This window comes from Stegostoma tigrinum, chromosome 26 (assembly GCF_030684315.1).
Source record: "Stegostoma tigrinum isolate sSteTig4 chromosome 26, sSteTig4.hap1, whole genome shotgun sequence".
Classification (NCBI taxonomy): Eukaryota; Metazoa; Chordata; class Chondrichthyes; order Orectolobiformes; family Stegostomatidae; genus Stegostoma; species Stegostoma tigrinum.
The window spans coordinates 37637462-37655619 of record NC_081379.1 but is presented as its reverse complement, the minus strand read 5'-3'; positions in this window follow the sequence as shown (position 1 = coordinate 37655619).

Genomic DNA, 18158 nt, shown 5'->3' with positions numbered 1-18158 from the left:
CATGCCAACACTTGGGGGTCTTTTGGAAAGAGAGGTGGGCAGAAAAATGTCTCTGTTTGCAATGTATAACCCTCATATTTAATGAAAATTAATCATATCTGCTTTTGTTGTGCTTGGTAAACAGATAGTATTCCACCCCACAAAGGTTTTTGGTGTTTCTGGGTGAGAGTGTCAAACTGATTGGCACATTGCATTGTGGGCCATGTCCACTCAAACCCAGGTGGAGATTGTCGATGCTAATACAAACCCTTAACTACTACTGAAGAGAAGAAAGTTTCAGCCCATTAACCTGGGCTACATTTTCAGCTAGAGGAAAAAGCGTGTTGCATTCTTCCCTTTGTCCAAAGTGAACCATTTTTATGTAACTGTTTTTTGAAAGGGATCATGAAAATTAAACATCTGTGGTCGAATCTCTCAAGAATGATCAGATGTGCCGATGGTCTGAGAAGTGGCAGATGGGGTTTAATTTAGATAAATGTGAGATGTTGCATTTTGGCAAGGCAAATTAGGGCAGGATTTGTACAGTTAATGGTAGCGTCTTTGGAAGTGTTGCCAAACAAAGGGAGCTTGGGGTGCAGGTTTATAGTTCCTTGAAGAGCAGGGATGTCTTGGCCAATGCGTATCCCTCAACAAACTTGACGAAAACCTGATGGTCCACTGAACTCACTGCTGGCCATGATGGAAGCCTAGTGGCCTCCCTGGTGACACCTTCACCTTTGTCAGTGTACGGTGGTATCCCAGCATTCTTTATATGGGATTGTCAGATTGGGAGCACCAGTAATGGTGTCCAAGCAGTAAGTTACATTTAAGCTTTTTTGTGGACATCTCCTCCAAAAACACTGAAATGAAGTCACTTTTAAAAATATCTTCACCCACCAAATGAAAAATGGGGGCATGTATGTGGTCTTTGCTTTGGTTGCTGGTGGCTGGCACCTCAGGGGGTTTCTGCCACCTTGGCCCTGTATTTGGACAGGGTGAGGGTTGTTTAAGGTCATTCCCGAGGTAGGCTAATGATTTCGGCGTTCCCTTGCTAAACTCTGCATTCTGTACGCTCGGAGGTTATGAAGTTGTCAACGGTGTGCCACCAAGCTGCCTGTCCTTCACGCCACACACAGACCCCTCTATGCCCACGGAATCTGGCCCATTAACTGGCCTTCAGCTCATTCCGTTTTGCAGGAGATTGCTGTGTGTAAGTTGACTTTTGTTTTTCCACATTGCAACACTGACCGCGCTTAATTATCAGCTTTAAGTGCTGTGGTATGTCCGAAGGTGATGGAAGCCTCCAACAGGAATGTCAGCATTTCTTTCTTTGCCGTGGCTAGTGACCAGCAACAGGCAATGCACTTATGAAAGCATTACAGTGGGGGAATTGATCTAGTTGTTAAACAGCATGTATCCATACTCTGTTTACAACATTGAGAAACGCCAATGATACTGGCGTGCCTCAGTCTATCTATCCCAGACACGCTACTAGCAATTGTAGTGCCTTCCACAGATAGCCCAGGTAAGATCAGCTAATTTGGCATAGACCCACAGTTTCACATATGCCGATGATTTATTTAGCGGTGGAACCTTTTTCTCATTAAGATTTGGCACAAAGGTCCAAAGTTTGATTGCATCCTTGCCATAGAATCTCTGATTCACAAGCAGAACCCAACTGGAAGGATACAAAGAAGAGCCTGCTGTTGTTGGTATTTGCATGCACAATACAACATTTAAAGAAACATTACTGCCTCATTAGGAACTCCTGGAAAGACCCAAGAATGTCTGATTCCGGCAACCCTGCGGGCCTGCTGCGAAATGAGATATTATCATTGTCCTGGGAAATTTTCCAATGTGTTGTTTGTGTTTTTATTAAGGCCGACTGAAATGTTCTCCTCATGACACAGAGATAAAGACTTCACTGTCACTAAGCCAGCTGCATAATAGGAAAAGTCCGGGTCTGATTCTGACTCTGTGTTGATTTAGTTGAATGTAGCAATAAAATTGACAAAACAATTCTGTGTTGAACTGCCTGGAAGGGACAGATCCTCTTGTTGGATTTTCGGGGTGAAATGATGGCCTGCACTCAGTAAAGTGGGGAGTGGCTGGTTTGTTAGTGGCTACATAGGCATCACTTTACAAAGATTCACATGATCCGCATGTCACTGTTACCCATTACCTGGATTGAAGGGAGTCTGCTATGGCCATCAAACAATCTCTGAGCAGTCTGAGAACAGGTGCAGGAAAGAAGCAAAAACACATCATGAAATCTTCCACTGTTTCCCTACGTTAGAGCTAACATATTAGAGTGAATGGGCGACAGTAAAAGTGAGTGAGTGTAGGAGTGAGTGCATTGAATGTGTGTGTGTGTGTGTGTGTCTGTGAGTGTAGGAGTGAGTGTGCGTGTGTGTGTGCAAGTGAGCGTGTGAGTGTGTGTTACTGAATGTGTAAAAGTGGATGTGTGAGAGTGTGAAAGAGTGAATGAGAGTGAAAGTACGAGTGAGTGTGAGTGTGAGGTTTTGAGTGTTTGTAAGTGAATGTGTAAAAGTAGGTGAGTATATGAATGTGTGTGAGAGTGAGTGTGACAGAGGTTGTGTGTGAGCAGTGAGAGTGTGAGGGAGAGTGAGTGTGATTGAGTATAACAGTGTGACAGAGGTTGTGTGGAGGCAGTGTGAGTGTGAGGAAGAGTGAGTGTGATAGAGTGAGTGTAAGAGTGTGACAGAGGTTGTGAGTGAGTGTGAGGGAGAGTGAGTGTGATAGAGTAAATGTCAGAGTGAGCGAGAGTTAGTGTCACCTGCTACCCTTGCTGTTGCTCCACAAATTAGTCATATCATTTAGATCTTGTTCATAAAAATACTTATTTGTAGTTTTTGATTGTTGCAAAATAATTTTCTAATGCCCCATTTCCCCAGCATTAGCCTTACTTGCCCCAGGAAATGTGAAGGTTAGACTTCTTGAGTTAGACTTTAAGGAAAGAAGTTTGGTCTGCAGGTACAACAAATAATTAGGAAGGCAAATGGAATGTAGTCCTTCATTGCAAAAGGGTTTAAGTTTAAAAGCAGAGAGGTTATGTTGCAGCTGTACAAGGTGCTGGTGAGGCCACACCTGGAGTGCTGTGTGCCGTTTTGGTCTCCTTACTTGAGGAAGGATGTACTGGCACTAGAGGGGTACAGAGGAGGTTCACGAGGTTGATTCCGGAGTTGAGGGGGTTGTCTTATGAGGAGAGACTGAGTAGATTGGGATTATATTCATTGGAATTCAGAAAGATGAGGGGGGATCTTATAGAAACATATAAAATTATGAAGGGAGCAGATAAGATAGAAGTAGAGAGGATGTTCCCACTGGCAGGTGAAGCTAGGACAAGAGGGCATAGCCTCAAAATTAGAGGAAGCAGGTTTAGGACTGAACTGAGAAGGAACTTCTTCACTCAGAGGGTTGTTAATCTATGGAATTCCTTGCCCAGTGAAGTAGTTGATGCTACTTCAGTAAATGTTTTTGAAGCTAAGGTCGATTTTTTTTAACAATAAAGGAATTAAGGAATATGGTGAGAACGTGAGTCCATGAATAGATCAGCCATGATCTTATTGAATGGTGGAGCAGGCTTGAAGGGCCAAATGGCCTACTCCTGTTCCTAGTTCTTATGTTCTTAAATGCTCACCAGAGGTCAGGAATTTAAAGGGTCTTGTGGACTCACAAAAATACTTCAATGAAGGCAAAGAACTGAAAATATTGACAACTTATAGCGTTGAAGGAGGTCATTTGGCCCATTATATCTGTGTTGGCTATAAAAACTCTTGATCAAGGACTGCTCAGGCTAAAGTATTTCCACAATGTTGTGTTTTAATACAGTAAAGGTGTCTGTCTCTCTCACCCTTTTAGACAGTGAGTTCCAGATCCCAGCTACCTACTGAGTGAACAAAATTCTTCCCAATTCCTTTCATATCTTCCTGTTGATTGCTTTAGACTCATACCTCTTGGCTTTTTGACTTCTGCTGAACCATAAAGGTCTTTCCCATTCACTTGATCTAGGCCCTTCATAATTTTAGATGGAATCATCCAGTCAAACCTCTGCTGTTTTTTTTTCCTAAAGAAGAAGCTTTATCTTATGGTATGACATTTGTACAGATGACCATTCTGGTTCTTTGTGGTTTTCTCACTCTGTCAGAATGTGGCACTAGGTAAATTCACTGCTACCAATCCTCCTTTGTCTGTGCTTTGTCCTGGGTCCATCTAGTAATTAGCAATGGAAGATGTGCTACTAAAGAATATGTAGAGAAGAGGCACGGTACTTAGATAAGAAGGTTTATTACGTAGTAGCAATAAGTACAACTACATTTAGTCAGACATGATTACTAGCACTTTAAGGAGTTGGTATAGTTTCTTATTCATTGGCCATCACTGGCTAACTCTTAATTAATCCTTAAGGTATCATCTTGAACTGCTGCACCCCACAATGTTGTTAAGGAGGAAGTTGTTTTGATTTTGATCCAGCAATACTGAAGGAACAATGAGATAATTGTAACTTGAAGGGAGCAGATACACCTGGTCAGACAGTGCGTGGCATCATTAGAATGTCTGGGACAACGTATCATGAACATTAGCACCTCTGAGCCATTAGCCTGCGCATCTTCCCCAAGCTTTATTTCCTCATTATTAACCAATCATATGGTCATGTATATTACTATAGCACATTTACATCTACCCCATCTCCATCAAGTCTCTGACACACAAATGCAGGAGGTTCAGACATAGAATTCTGAGAGAAGTATACAATCTCTTCATAGGTGGAAGAATGGTAGGTCTCTTGCCTGAGGAATGTTTACTATTATGATCTCTTCTGCAATGGAGATTCCTTTATCTCTTGGATATCCACCACAAAGGATACATACTTTCTAGATGTTGTTATTGATCCATTATCTTAGGTGGAGGACCCTTAATTTCACAAATTTTCTTTTGGAGGACAACGACGCTGTTGAAATAAGTACTTTCTCATAGTAACCTTGAATTATGGATCAGCAATCACTTATTGGAAGAGGTAGTGTCACTTTTGCAGTATCCTGGACACTTAGGGTAGGCAGTGTCGTCTTCTTGACAATGTCCTGGTGCTGTGGATATTGGTCTGGCCCTCATGGAATCAATGGTCAGGTTGTGCATCTTCAGACAGCAATCATGTAGCTTATCTGGTGGAGTAGACTTTTTTAGATGGTTTGTCACATTGCTGAGAGGTTGCTGCTCACTCAGGACCACCCCGATCATTGCCATTGACAGTTCTAATTTAGAACACAGAGGATTGAACATTTCCATCAGTAATGTAGTGTATGTGGCTCTCCTCAAGGAGGACAATATTATTTGGACAGCTCTTTCGTGCCAATATAAGTGATCTCATTGGATGGTTCATCCATTTGGATTCTGTCATTGGTCTCTGAAGTCCAATGAAGTCTTCTACGAATTGTCTCTTAATTGATTGGTTATTAGGGATTTGTTTCTGGATCAATGTTTAGGAAACTGTTTGCTTCCAGACCAGCTGTTAACTTGTAGATTGTCCATTTCCTCTACTTCTTCTGGTAAAGTTGAAGTTGAGACATACACGTATTCTCAAAAGTGAAGTTGGTTGATCGTGAACAATATATACTTTTTTTTAACTCTCTTACTTCTGTTGTGCTGCATTGCATACTTGTTTTTCTGATATTTGCTCCATCGGTGCTGATGTAGTCTTATCTCTGTCTCCTACAATGTCTGCTCCTTCAGCCATGGTAACTGGTCTGATAGAACAGTAAGCTTGCTCCTGTAGCAAACACTAAACAAACAAGGTGTCCATTGAAATAGACAAATTCTCTCTCTACTGGGTTAGATAGACCACCCACCACCACCCCTTACCCCCAGCCACACCCCCCCCGAGGACTGCTTCAGAAATCTTCCTTAGAAGTATCTCAGCGCATGTTTTCCAAAGGCAGTGTGTAGATTTCTTATCATGTGTGACCAGTATTTCTACTGTTCCGAAACTGTGTCTTACTTCTGTGCATCTCCTGGAGGTAACATAGCTTTGAAAATGCAACTCCATTCGTTACTGATGACTGGAAAATATCTATGCTTGTGAGCCCTTGTTGTTCTGCAGTGCTGACACTGGGCTTTAGCATCAAGTGTTTGGCTTGTTCTCTGCATAAGAGCGTCATATTGCCTCTGGTGATTCTCCATTTCTAACAAAATAACACGCTCTGTTGTCTTCTTGCAGTGGTGTTGGTCATCTTCTCTCAGGAACTGTCTAACAGTCTTTCTGGTTTCTGCTTCCTGGTCGGCGCAACATCGAGGGCCGAAGGGCCTGTTCTGCGCTGAATTGTTCTATGTTCTATGATTTGAACCCCTTCCTTCAAAATGAAGTCTTCAAAGTTTCAACAAGAATTTCAACAGCAATTCTGTCTACTTTGAATTCTAATATCAAAGCTCCACGTAGTTTCAATGACGCCCTGAAGACAGTCAATGGATTCTCCTATAAAAGAAACTCTTCTGTAAAATGTTAACCGTTCAAGATTATTATTTTTTAGAACACAGAATAAAGAACAAAGAAAATTACAGCACAGGAACGGGCCCTTTGGCCCTCCAAGCCTTCGCTGATCAAGATCCTCTGTCTAAATCTGTCTCTATTTTTGGGGTCTGTGTCCATTTGCTCCCTGCCCATCCATGTACCTGTCCAAATATATCTTAAAAGACACTAATGTGTCTGCGTCTACCATCTCCGCTGGCAACACGTTCCAGGCACCCACCACCCTCTGTGTAAAGAACTTTCCATGCATATCTCCCTTAAACTTTCCTCCTTTCACTTTGAACTCATGACCCCTAGTAATTGAGTGCCCCACTCTGGGGAAAAAGCTTCTTGCTACCCAGCTTAACTATACCCCTCATTGTCACTATAGGAAGATGTTGTTGGAAAGGTTTTTGGACAACTTCAAAATGGTCAGTAGACTTTTAATGTTACACAATCAATCTCACTGAACTTAATAGTGTCTTAAGTTGCTCAGCCCCAATCTTCGCATTTAATTTTTGGAAAATGTATCTTTACAGCCTTTTGCCTGCAGGATGTCCAACTATGGATCTGTATGGTCCATCTTGACCTTAAATCTACCAGGAAGCACTATACCTTTTTTGACTCTTCTCAATCTTCTTACTATAAAGCTATTTTAAATCTGTATCATTGCAATATTGCCTCTAAACTGCTGTACTTTAAGCTTGTATTCCTGTATTCATGAATACAGGAATACAAGTTAATTACTGTAGAACATGCTGGACATGCTCGAGCATTCCCTATACTTAACTTTTTTAAAACTCTGTATTGTACTAAAGACCTCTACAAAGCTTTAAATGGTATTTTGGCCTGTTATCTAGTAACTTATTGTTTTCAAGCTTTTTAAAGTTTATTTCTTTGTAACACTGCATCTATGATCAATTTTCCTGTCTTTTCAGGGTTTCCTGGAATTTTATCAACCAAGTGGTAGCTATCCGTTCCTTCTAGGGTTTTTCCTGTTTCTTGTTGGAAAAATGGATACTTTCGTGCCTTCCATGATCTTAAACATCAAGCACCTCTCCACTAATTTTTAAATAGCATTCTCTGACTGTGGCTTTTATAAGTCTTCCTGCTCAAATTGTGGCTTAAGTAACACATCCTGGTTCTTTTAAATCTTGAACTTTTCCTAACTTCTCTTCTTTTGCAGCACCCTCTCAAAATTTCTTTGAAAGTGCTCATTTTCAGCTTAAATAAAATTTTGATTAGCAACTTCCCAATTCTGTAGCCTGAATCTGAATTTATTTTCTGGTTCTTTCACTATACATTCTAACAATGTCTCATGGAGCCTAATGTCAATGGTAAGAACCATTGTTGTGAGAGATGAGAACTTCCTTTTACACTACCTTGCCTTCCCTTTCCAATGTTTTCAGTATTTTTAGTAAAGATGTTCCCTTTTCCCCTAGGGAGCTCTAATGTTATCGCCATAAGCCTTCTGTTTCTCATTATACAGCCTTCCTTGCTAAGGCATTTTCTAAGTGGGGCTGGCTTGCTCTCTTTTAAGAAGCACTTTTGTCCCAACACTTCTTACCAGTTTCTGAATAACATTTTGCTAGTTGAGGGCTAAGCTTGCTTCTTTGCTAATTCCACAGCTGCCATTTTCCATCTCTTTTAATAACCATATTTTAAGCTCTTGATTGATATTTGTGTCTTTTTAAACTGATAATGCTGCTAACATGGTATTAAAAAAAAATCACTTGCTTAATAGTTTTTTTTCCATTCTGGGTTTTATGGAATTCTTCTCCTTGTGATGGGGGGGGGGGGGTCAGATGTGAAACACAGAACCATGTTTGCTTTTCCTGCAATGACAGCTCCAATTACCTTGTGTTATTTTGTCTCTATCAGTGTGTGTGGTACTGGCTAAAAGTTGTTTTCGGTCATCCTCTATCAGCAGTGACTCTTTGCTTTCTCTTGGGCCCATCTAATTATTAGCAGTTTGGCATACACCACTGTACAATATCCACAGAAGAGGCACTGTTCTGCATTAAGAATAATGTGTATTGCAAGACAGCGCAACCATATTTGGTCTGGAATAATTACTAGGACTAAGCAGCAGAGACAGAATCATAGAATCCCTACAGTGTGGATACAGGGCCGTTGACCCAACAAGTCCACACTGACCCTTGGAGCATCCCACCCAGACCCATTCCCCTATAACCCACTTCAACTACATATCCTTGAACACTATAGGCAGTTTAGCATGGGCAATCCACCTAACTGGCACATCTTTGTACCGTGGAAGGAAACCAGAGCACCTGGAGGAAACCCACACAGACACAGGGAGAATGTGCAAACTCCACACAGTCACCCAATGTGGAATTAAACCCAGGTTCCTAGTGGTGAGGCAACAGTGCTAACCACTGAGCCACTGTGCCACACAAAACAGAGATTCCAACTTCTCCAAAAGCTGGTGCAAAATTCCTTACATCCACCCGTAGACTGTATTAATAGAATTGGTGGAACCCCTTCTGAACTATTACCTTAGTACAACATATTCAATCTTCCCTCATGACAAAAATTCTCCATTCCTGGCAACATCCTTGTACATCTCCATTGTAACCTTTCCAATTTGGTCACATCCTTCCTAGAAAGTAATGATGCAGTACTCAAGCTGTAGTCCAAACAGGTTTTTATACAGTTATAATATAGCCCCCCCTTCTCAAATACTCCACGGGCTGCATTTTACACCCAATCACCAGGTATGCCTCTGTGGGGAGGGGCCTCTGTATAACGATGGTTGGCCAGCCTTCCAGCCCATTATCAAAAGTGTCCCTATTAGACAGTAGGTGAGCGATTGCTAAAATTGGCCATTCTAAAATAATTAACTGAGCTTGTTGATAAACCAATTGACCCTGAATAATTAAATGCACACACCATTAACCAGCTGGTTTAAGTTGACTGGTGAGATTTAGAAGGTAGTTTGTTAAATAACTTGGTGTGAAAAGTGGGTGAATTTTCATGACTTATTCAGGGGATCTGGATGGCACTGTCGGAGCCAGCATAACTTTTTACCAATCCCTAGCTGACCTTGAGAAAGTGGCAATGAGCTGCCTTCTTGAATTATTGCAATAATTTGGTGTAAGTACACCTGATTGTCCAAGTCATCTCCATCTGAAAATAGCTGGGTTTAACTGTGTCCATAGCCCTTTCCTCACCAAAAGATTCAGGTGCACATTCTTGATATAAATTTATTTGTACAAGCCATGTTCTTTGTAGTCGAAAGAAATGTGTCCAAATATAGAGATAATAAGGTGTAGAGCTGGATGAACACAGCAGGCCAAGCAGCATCAGAGGAGCAGGAAAGCTGATGTTTCGGGCCCAGACCCTTCTTCAGAAATGGGGGAGGGGGATTCTGAAATAAATAGGGAGGGGGGGAGGTGGATGGAAGATGGATAAAGGAGTAGAGAGGTGGAGAGGAGACAGACAGGTCAAAGAGGCGGGGATGGAGCCAGAAAAGGTGAGTGTAGGTGGGGAATTAGGGAGGAGATAGGTCAGTCCAGGGAGGGCGGAAAGGTCAAGGGGGTGGAATGAGGTTAGTAAGGTAGGAAGTGGGGGTGCAGCTTGAGATGGGAGCAGGGGATAGATGGGAGGAAGGACGGACAGGTTAGGGAGGTGGGGACAAGCTGGGCTGGTTTTGGGATGCAGTGGGGGAAGGGGAGATTTTGAAGCTTGTGAAGTCCACATTGATACCTTTGGGCTGCAGTGTTGTCCAGGTATTGCATTTTTTTTCACTGACATTGACCAATCTCAGTTCATGGAAACTCCTAATTGATGATTAATTTGTTCCAGAGAGTGTTGCTGGGCATGCCTGTAGCACAATGTTTTATTGAGTTGCACTGAACAAAATTTTTATCTAAAAGTTTCGCAGTGATTTTGTTGATTTCAGCTCAATTTCGTCCGATAAGATCAGCATAACCACGTTGTACCTTCAAGCCAACGTGCATCAATGTGAGTACTTTAACCCTGTTGTTATGACTGAAAGAGAAACCCACATTCAGTCTGCATCTCTGTTGCCTCAGGTGCTGGTGAGTGTTAAGCAGTCATGGATAGCTCATCCTCAGTTTTTTAGGTAACCAGTTCAGGGTAAGTACCAGCCCACTTATAAAGCTATCACCAATATGTATGCACAGGGCAGACTGAAAAAAAAACAATGGTATAATTTAAACATGTTGAATTTTGCGCAAGTGACAACACAACCAATCTAGTTACCACCAGCAATTGGAGTAACATACCACAAGTTATGATGTTAGAAGCAGGTTCCGATCATTCTCATGAACAGCAGACATTTGTGCAACAGTATTATTCTTTCTCTGTTCATCTTTGCTTCAGACACTGGACAGAAAGTTCTGTTGGAACTGTGACATGGTTGAGAACGCAATCAGATTTGCTTGTAATGTGCTCCCTAGTCAGACAGCCTTCCATGACCGAATGAGTCTCCGACAGTAATTCCTCTTTCTTTCACGTTTTGTTTTCGAGTGATTCCCACTGACTGTGGTCTCAGTGATTGCTTCCTGCCTTTACTGTGCTTTAGAATACATTTCTCCTGCCTTTTCCGTGTTTCTAATAATGTTTCCTAGCTTTCCTCATCTGTTGTGCATTGTCAGGGCTTTGAGTATGGGTGGGATGCTTTAAGGGGTGGTGTGCGCTTGTTGGGCTGAAGGGCCTGTTTCCACACTGTAGGAGATCTAATCTAATTTAATACCCCCTTATCATTTTAATTCTAGTTTGTGACATCTCTGAATTTCAGTACTTCATAACTTTTCAAGACAAGTGGGGCCTCAATTAATTATTCCCATTTCCTAATGGCTTTATCAAAGGGATCCCTGTAATAAGACCTGCTGTAATCTAATGTTAGTTTTTATGGCTGATTTCCACCGTCTGCGACTCTAATAATAGTCTGTTTGGTTTCTGCCATGGTTTTCCTGAAGGATTCCTGCTCCCTGTAGTTTCCATAAACTTTCCTTCTCCTTACTGGGCTTCAATAGTGCACCTCCCACTTTTCTACAGTTTTAATAAACTTTCCTGGGCTTTTTCTTGTTTGTTCACAAGAAGGCTGTGAATATTCTCCTTTATCACTTTAATTCTGGCTTAGTGATCGTCTAAGACTTATGACCTTGGATTTACTTGCTCGGTGAGCTGTACTTCAAGATCCTGCCTGTGATGGTGGAGACTCTCAATTTGAACTTCTTTACATCTGGCTTCCGCAGCCTGTATCCTGCACCCTTTATTAAAACACTATCCCTTGCCCTCTGGAGTTTTCGATTTTACTCACAGAGCCTCCACTGATCATTCACTGTCCATCTGAATCCTGATTGTATGTTCCATTCCTTATTCTGTTGATTGTCTGCAAGAAGAGGACTTTTAAAGATCTGTGTGAAGATGTCTGAAGAAGCCAGCATATTGCACACCATCGCGTTTTCTGAGGTTGCCTGCTCAATTGTTCGTCTGATGATAGCTCTTTTAGTATAGGTGTCTATCAGCGCATTTGCTCAATCTAGTGTGGTCGAGGGAAATCACTCCCTGGTTTAATGAGAAGAAGATCTTGTCTTAAACAGGACCTAGTTTACAACGTGTTAACAATCATGTACAAGTTACATTTATATGATAGACATTGTTACACCGACTTATGAGGTAGGTCTGTCTGGTCAGTCTTACTCCCTATAGATCCTAATTTGTTCTCCCATCATGTCTGTTTGACATTATTATAGTGCATGGGGCTTAAGTGACATCCTAATCCCCCCCTTAACCGTTCTCAGTATTTATATCCTGATATAACCATTTACAGTTGTTGTGAATTCCAAAGAGATCTTATAAAATAAAATTGGGCCGGCACGGTGGCTCAGTGGTTAGCACTGCTGCCTCACAGCGCCAGGGACCCAGGTTCGATTCCACCCTCAGGCCACTGTGTGTGTGGAGTTTGCACATTCTCCCCGTGTCTGCGTGGGTTTGCTCTGGGTGCTTCCACAGTCCAAAGATGTGCAGGCTAAGTGGATTGGCCATGCTAAATTGCCCATAGCGTCCAGGGATGCGTAGGTTAGGTGAGTTATGAGGGATGGGCTTGGATGGGATGCTCTGAGGAGTGGTATGGGCTTGTTGGGCTGAAGGGCCAGTTTCCACACTGTAGGGATTCTATGATCCAGAAGTGCAGCCATGTGGAACTGAAACAAAAAATATGCAATACCAGTACCATTGATGACATGGTGTTGCTATATACACCATCTCATGAAGCTCTGTTGGTCAATATATTCTTTGCACCTGTTCGTATGGTGCTTCATCTTCCTTAAGTTGAGGGTATCCAACAAAAACAAATTGCTTGCCAGTATCTCCACTTCTGTCAAAAGGTCTGGTGTGAGCCTCGTTAGTGATTGGGTTCAATGGCTTGATACATTGATCAGCAGTGACTGCCCTGTGTTCTTATTGCAGAGGTTTCTGAATTGTCAGACATTTGTTAATAATCCTTTCCTAGCCCAATGAACCCTAAAGTCAGTTGTAGTTCCTACTGGTTTTCTTTTAGCTATTGGATAGGTTGAGAAATCTCCGGCTTCTTGGGGTCATAGATTTTACACAGTGGTGAAATTACACTTTTATTAAAAGCTCTTCTTGAGATTTTCTTCTTGAGTTTGAGGGGCTATCTTTTGGTTTTCAAGGGGCCCTTTTGCATTCTCTGTAAGAGGAGGGTGCAGTAAAATAGTAACAATATCTTCTTTATTTGTGTTGAGAAATGGGCTATTTGGGTCTGTGTTGGAGCAGAATAAGAGAAGTTCATCAATATCCTCAACAATGATCAAATCTCTATTAAACCCCAAGCCACAATACACGAACAAATCATTCATTCCTAAGAAACCACACATCTAAATTTCCTGAAGGTAACAGATCTAAGTGAGCAATGAATTTTCTTTTCAAATTAATTTGAAAGGGCTCTTACAAATAAAAACTGCATCACCCTAAACACACCTTCCGTAGATTAGTCAGGTCAAAACCCAGTAGGATCCATATATACACATTTCACATACCAGACTGTTCTGGAGGAGGGTTATCAACCCTCTGGGTTGGCCTGGAGTGCCCGGCACTGAGGGTAAATCTGCTGGACCCTGTTCTTGAGGAAACTCTGGAGAAAATTACAGGGTCATTTAAAAAGAAAAGTGCAATTTCTTACCACTACATCTGCTTATTAGTTGTAACATCTTGGAAATTGGGAAAAAGCAATATCAACGTGGGGAAACACCATTGAAATATCTTAATGGGGCAATACCATTCAAATGTCAACATGGGGGAAACAACATTGCAGTATCACTATGGGAGACCACCATTGCAATATCACTATGGGGAAAATGCAATAGAAATACCAGTATGAGGAACACCATCATTACAATATCACCCTGGGGGAAATGTCACTGAAATATCAACATGGGACGGTCGATCGAAACAGGTAATGAAAAATGTTATTGCTGTTTGTTGATTGCCTAAGAATATGGGCCATCATGACTGTTGGCCAATTGATGTTAAGAAACTGGGGGCAGGAATTTGGATGCTGACGTTCACGTGAAAAAACCTTGGACAGTTCGGGAGGGGGAGAAGTACTCAATGGGTTGGTTCGAACTTACAGGAACTCCTATAAGACAACAATGTTTGGATGGCAAATCAGTAGGACATGGAAATTGAAGATTTTACAGCCTGTGAAACGTGACGGATTCATTAAAGACACGTGTTCCCCGTCTCATTTCTTTCTCTTCTCTTTAGGTACACCCCCCCAGCACACACTACGACTCATGCTACGCTGGAGACAGAGGGAGGGAGGGCTGCATTGCCAGTCTGAATCTATCAAATGCGGGGTCTGCTTTGATCTCTTGACCTATTTCCCTTGCAGTTGCCTAGGAGAGGTGCTTAATCCTGGTTCAGCGCATCCAAGGAGCAGTTCAGCAGCAGTTTGCACCTTAGTAACAGCTTGATAGCTAGCCCAGTGGCTGAGCCTCCCCAATGACTTGCTGGGTGATACTCAAAGCAAGCAGAGGTGTCATTGAATGCTTCACTTGTGCTGAACCAGAAGATCTCAGTTGGTTGAGGGGGGAATTGGTCAAAAGAGCCAGTGCTCCAACTGCTCTTGTCACTGCCTGGTGACTTGGGCTGGTAGTCAGTTGCTTACATTGGCAGCAATAATACCACTTTGAGTGGAGTATCTTGCAGTTACTCAAACAGGATCACTTGCTGAGCCTCACATTCGTTAAGTTGGAGGGACTTCTACTTGGCACCGGTTAGGAGACATCAGCTGCAACTGAGGAACAGGTTCAAACAACCAAGCAGGAGAAAAATATTTACATACGGTCACCATCAAAACATTTTATGCAATGTATCATATTGATTCTTTCCCAGTGTTTTCAAATATTCAATGATATCATTAAAAAAAAGCTGAAGTTAAAAAATTTTGTGATTTGTGAAAGTTTCCTATTTCTACTTTGGAGATGCTCAGGTCAAGGTGAGAACATATTACAGCCTCAGCATAACAAACTGTATAACCATGAGGTTACCACAAAGGACTCTCATTCTCAACCTTTCTGCTTGCCTGATGCATGGTGACCCTCAGGTTAAACCACCAGTCATCTCTCTCTAATGAGCGAGCAGTTCTATGGTCTGGTAGGACTGTGGTGGGTTTATCATTTTTATATACCAGAAGCACCATGGGGAAACATCATTGCAATATGACTGTGGAGGAAATGCCATTGAAATACTAACATGGGGAAAACGCCATTGCAGTATCACCATGGAGAATTCATTGCAATATCAACATGGGGGAAACACCATTGAAATATATCCACGGGGCAATACCATTGAAATGTCAACATGGGGGAAATAACATTGAAATATCTTAATGGGGCAACACCATTGAAATATTAACATGGGGAAAACACCATTGCAGTATCACCATGGAGAATCCATTGCAATATCAACATAGGGGAACACCATTGAAATATCTTAATGGGGCAATACCATTGAAATGTCAACATGGGGGAAACAACATTGCAGTATCACTATGGGAGACCACCATTGCAATATCACTATGGGGAAAATAGAAATACCAGTATGAGGAACACCATCATTACAATATCACCCTGGGGGAAATGTCACTGAAATATCAACATGGGGGGAACACCATTGCAATATCACCATAGTGACACACCATTGAAATATCAACATGTGGAAACACTATGAAAATATCAACATGGGGAAACAAATGCAATGTCATCATGGGGGGAAAGCCATTGAAATATTAAGATGGGGAAAGACCATTGCAATACCAGCATGGGGGAACACCATTGAAATACTAGCATGGGGGAACACCATTGAAATATTAGCGTGGGGAACCACCATTGAAATATCACCATGGGGGAACCACATTGAAATATTAGCATGGGGGAGGGCCATTGAAATATTAACATGGGGGAACACCATTGAAATGTCACCATGGGGGTACAGCATTGAAATGTCAACATGGGGAAATGAATGCAATATCATCATGGGGGAAAGTCATTGAAATATCAACACGGGGGAACACCATTGAAATGTCACCATGGGGGAAACCCTATTCCCCGTCATGGTTGATAACACAAATGGATAATACTTTGACACTTACGGCTTCTCACAGCTGCTGAGAAAGGAATCATAAAAAAAGGCAATATAAGGGGGTGAGAATTGTTCAATTAAGTTGGTTCGCTGCTAGCCGCAGTCCGTGTATTTGTGCAGTTTTCTACATTGAGTATTCCACCATGAAGTCTGATCTACTGTGTGCAGACACAAAGAATGGGGAGTTATCTTGAACCTCAGCCAAACCCTGCGATACATGAATAATCTAGAGATTATTTTTAAGTGTGAGAGTCTAGATATTGCCATTGTCGGTACATAGTAAGTACTGGGCCCTCTCCCTTTACAAATATTCAAATGAACTTTACTTGTGTTTTGTTTTCTATTTATAATTGTAGCATTTTCATCAGCTGTGTCTGCCTAATTCTCCTCACTGCTCTGTTTACTGGATGGGTTCTGGCGGTTTGTGTTTTCAGTATTACTGTTGAATCATGTTTTCCATGTGTTCAATCCACTCTTAACCTGCAGGCGGTGTGACATCCCCAATATTGTTTACTTGTTTGCTATCAAACAATGGGCTTGAAGTCTTGAGTCAGCTGCTTTCTGTTGTTTCACCAATCCCTGGGCACAGCATAGAAGGTGGTGGCTGGGGGTGGGGCCATAAATGGAGAGGGAAGATCGAGTGGACTTCCTGATGCCATAGAATTTTATTGGTTGCAGAGAAGGTGAGGATGTCCTTCAAATAAGAACCTAGCCATTCCCTGGGGCTGAGGCCAGGGGCCCTCTGTGGCCTATGGAGGACCCCCACACCCCTGCATCCCATCTCGAAGCTTGGGTTGCCTCAATGCCTCCAGCAATTCCTCATCAAACTTGCCCTGTGTGGAGTCTGGCATTCATTTCTGACAGGTGCAGTTCCTGTAGTGGCCACCACCTTTGGTGGTGCTGCTGAGTCTGAAGAGGGAGACAGCCATCCCAGGATGAGCTCACCTCCTTTGAATGGGCTAGGAGGCAACGAGTTTTTACTGCACTTTTTGCCTTATTCTATTTAGTTGATCACTTTGGGATGTGGACGGTATGAGTTTGAACTCTAAATGTCCTCTGGAAGATGAGTCTCATGGCATCAGGTTCCCAGTCAGACTTCATTATGACCTATTATACACAGGAAGGACAGATACCCATTGTAAAATTTAGCTTGATGTTAAATGAGAAGAAATTCTGTCTGCATGAGCCAGAGGTTGAAATAGCAGGACTGCCTAGATTGTCAGTCCTAGAGTTCAGACCCGTCGGGAGTTAGTCAACTTCAATCATACACCATGAGCTCTGGCTAATCTCCTCCACACTTATATTATAGAGATTAGAGATGGAGTTTTGCTGTCAGGAGCCTCTGCTAAAGAGATGGCTCATAACCCCTAAAAGAAATCCACAACCAGAGACTGAACTTTGTTATGAGATAATGGGAACTGCAGATGCTGGAGATTCCAAGATAATAAAATGTGAGGCTGGACGAACACAGCAGGCCAAGTAGCATCTCAGGAGCACAAAAGCTGACGTTTCGGGCCTAGACCCTTCATCAGAGAGGGGGATGGGGGGAGGGAACTGGAATAAATAGGGAGAGAGGGGGAGGCGGACCGAAGATGGAGAGTAAAGAAGATAGGTGGAGAGAGTGTAGGTGGGGAGGTAGGGAGGGGATAGGTCAGTCCAGGGAAGACGGACAGGTCAAGGAGGTGGGATGAGGTTAGTAGGTAGCGGGGGGTGCGGCTTGGGGTGGGAGGAAGGGATGGGTGAGAGGAAGAACCGGTTAGGGAGGCAGAGACAGGTTGGACTGGTTTTGGGATGCAGTGGGTGGGGGGGAAGAGCTGGGCTGGTTGTGTAGTGCAGTGGGGGGAGGGGACGAACTGGGCTGGTTGAGGGATGCAGTAGGGGAAGGGGAGATTTTGAAACTGGTGAAGTCCACATTGATACCATATGGCTGCAGGGTTCCCAGGCGGAATATGAGTTGCTGTTCCTGCAACCTTCGGGTGGCATCATTGTGGCAGTGCAGGAG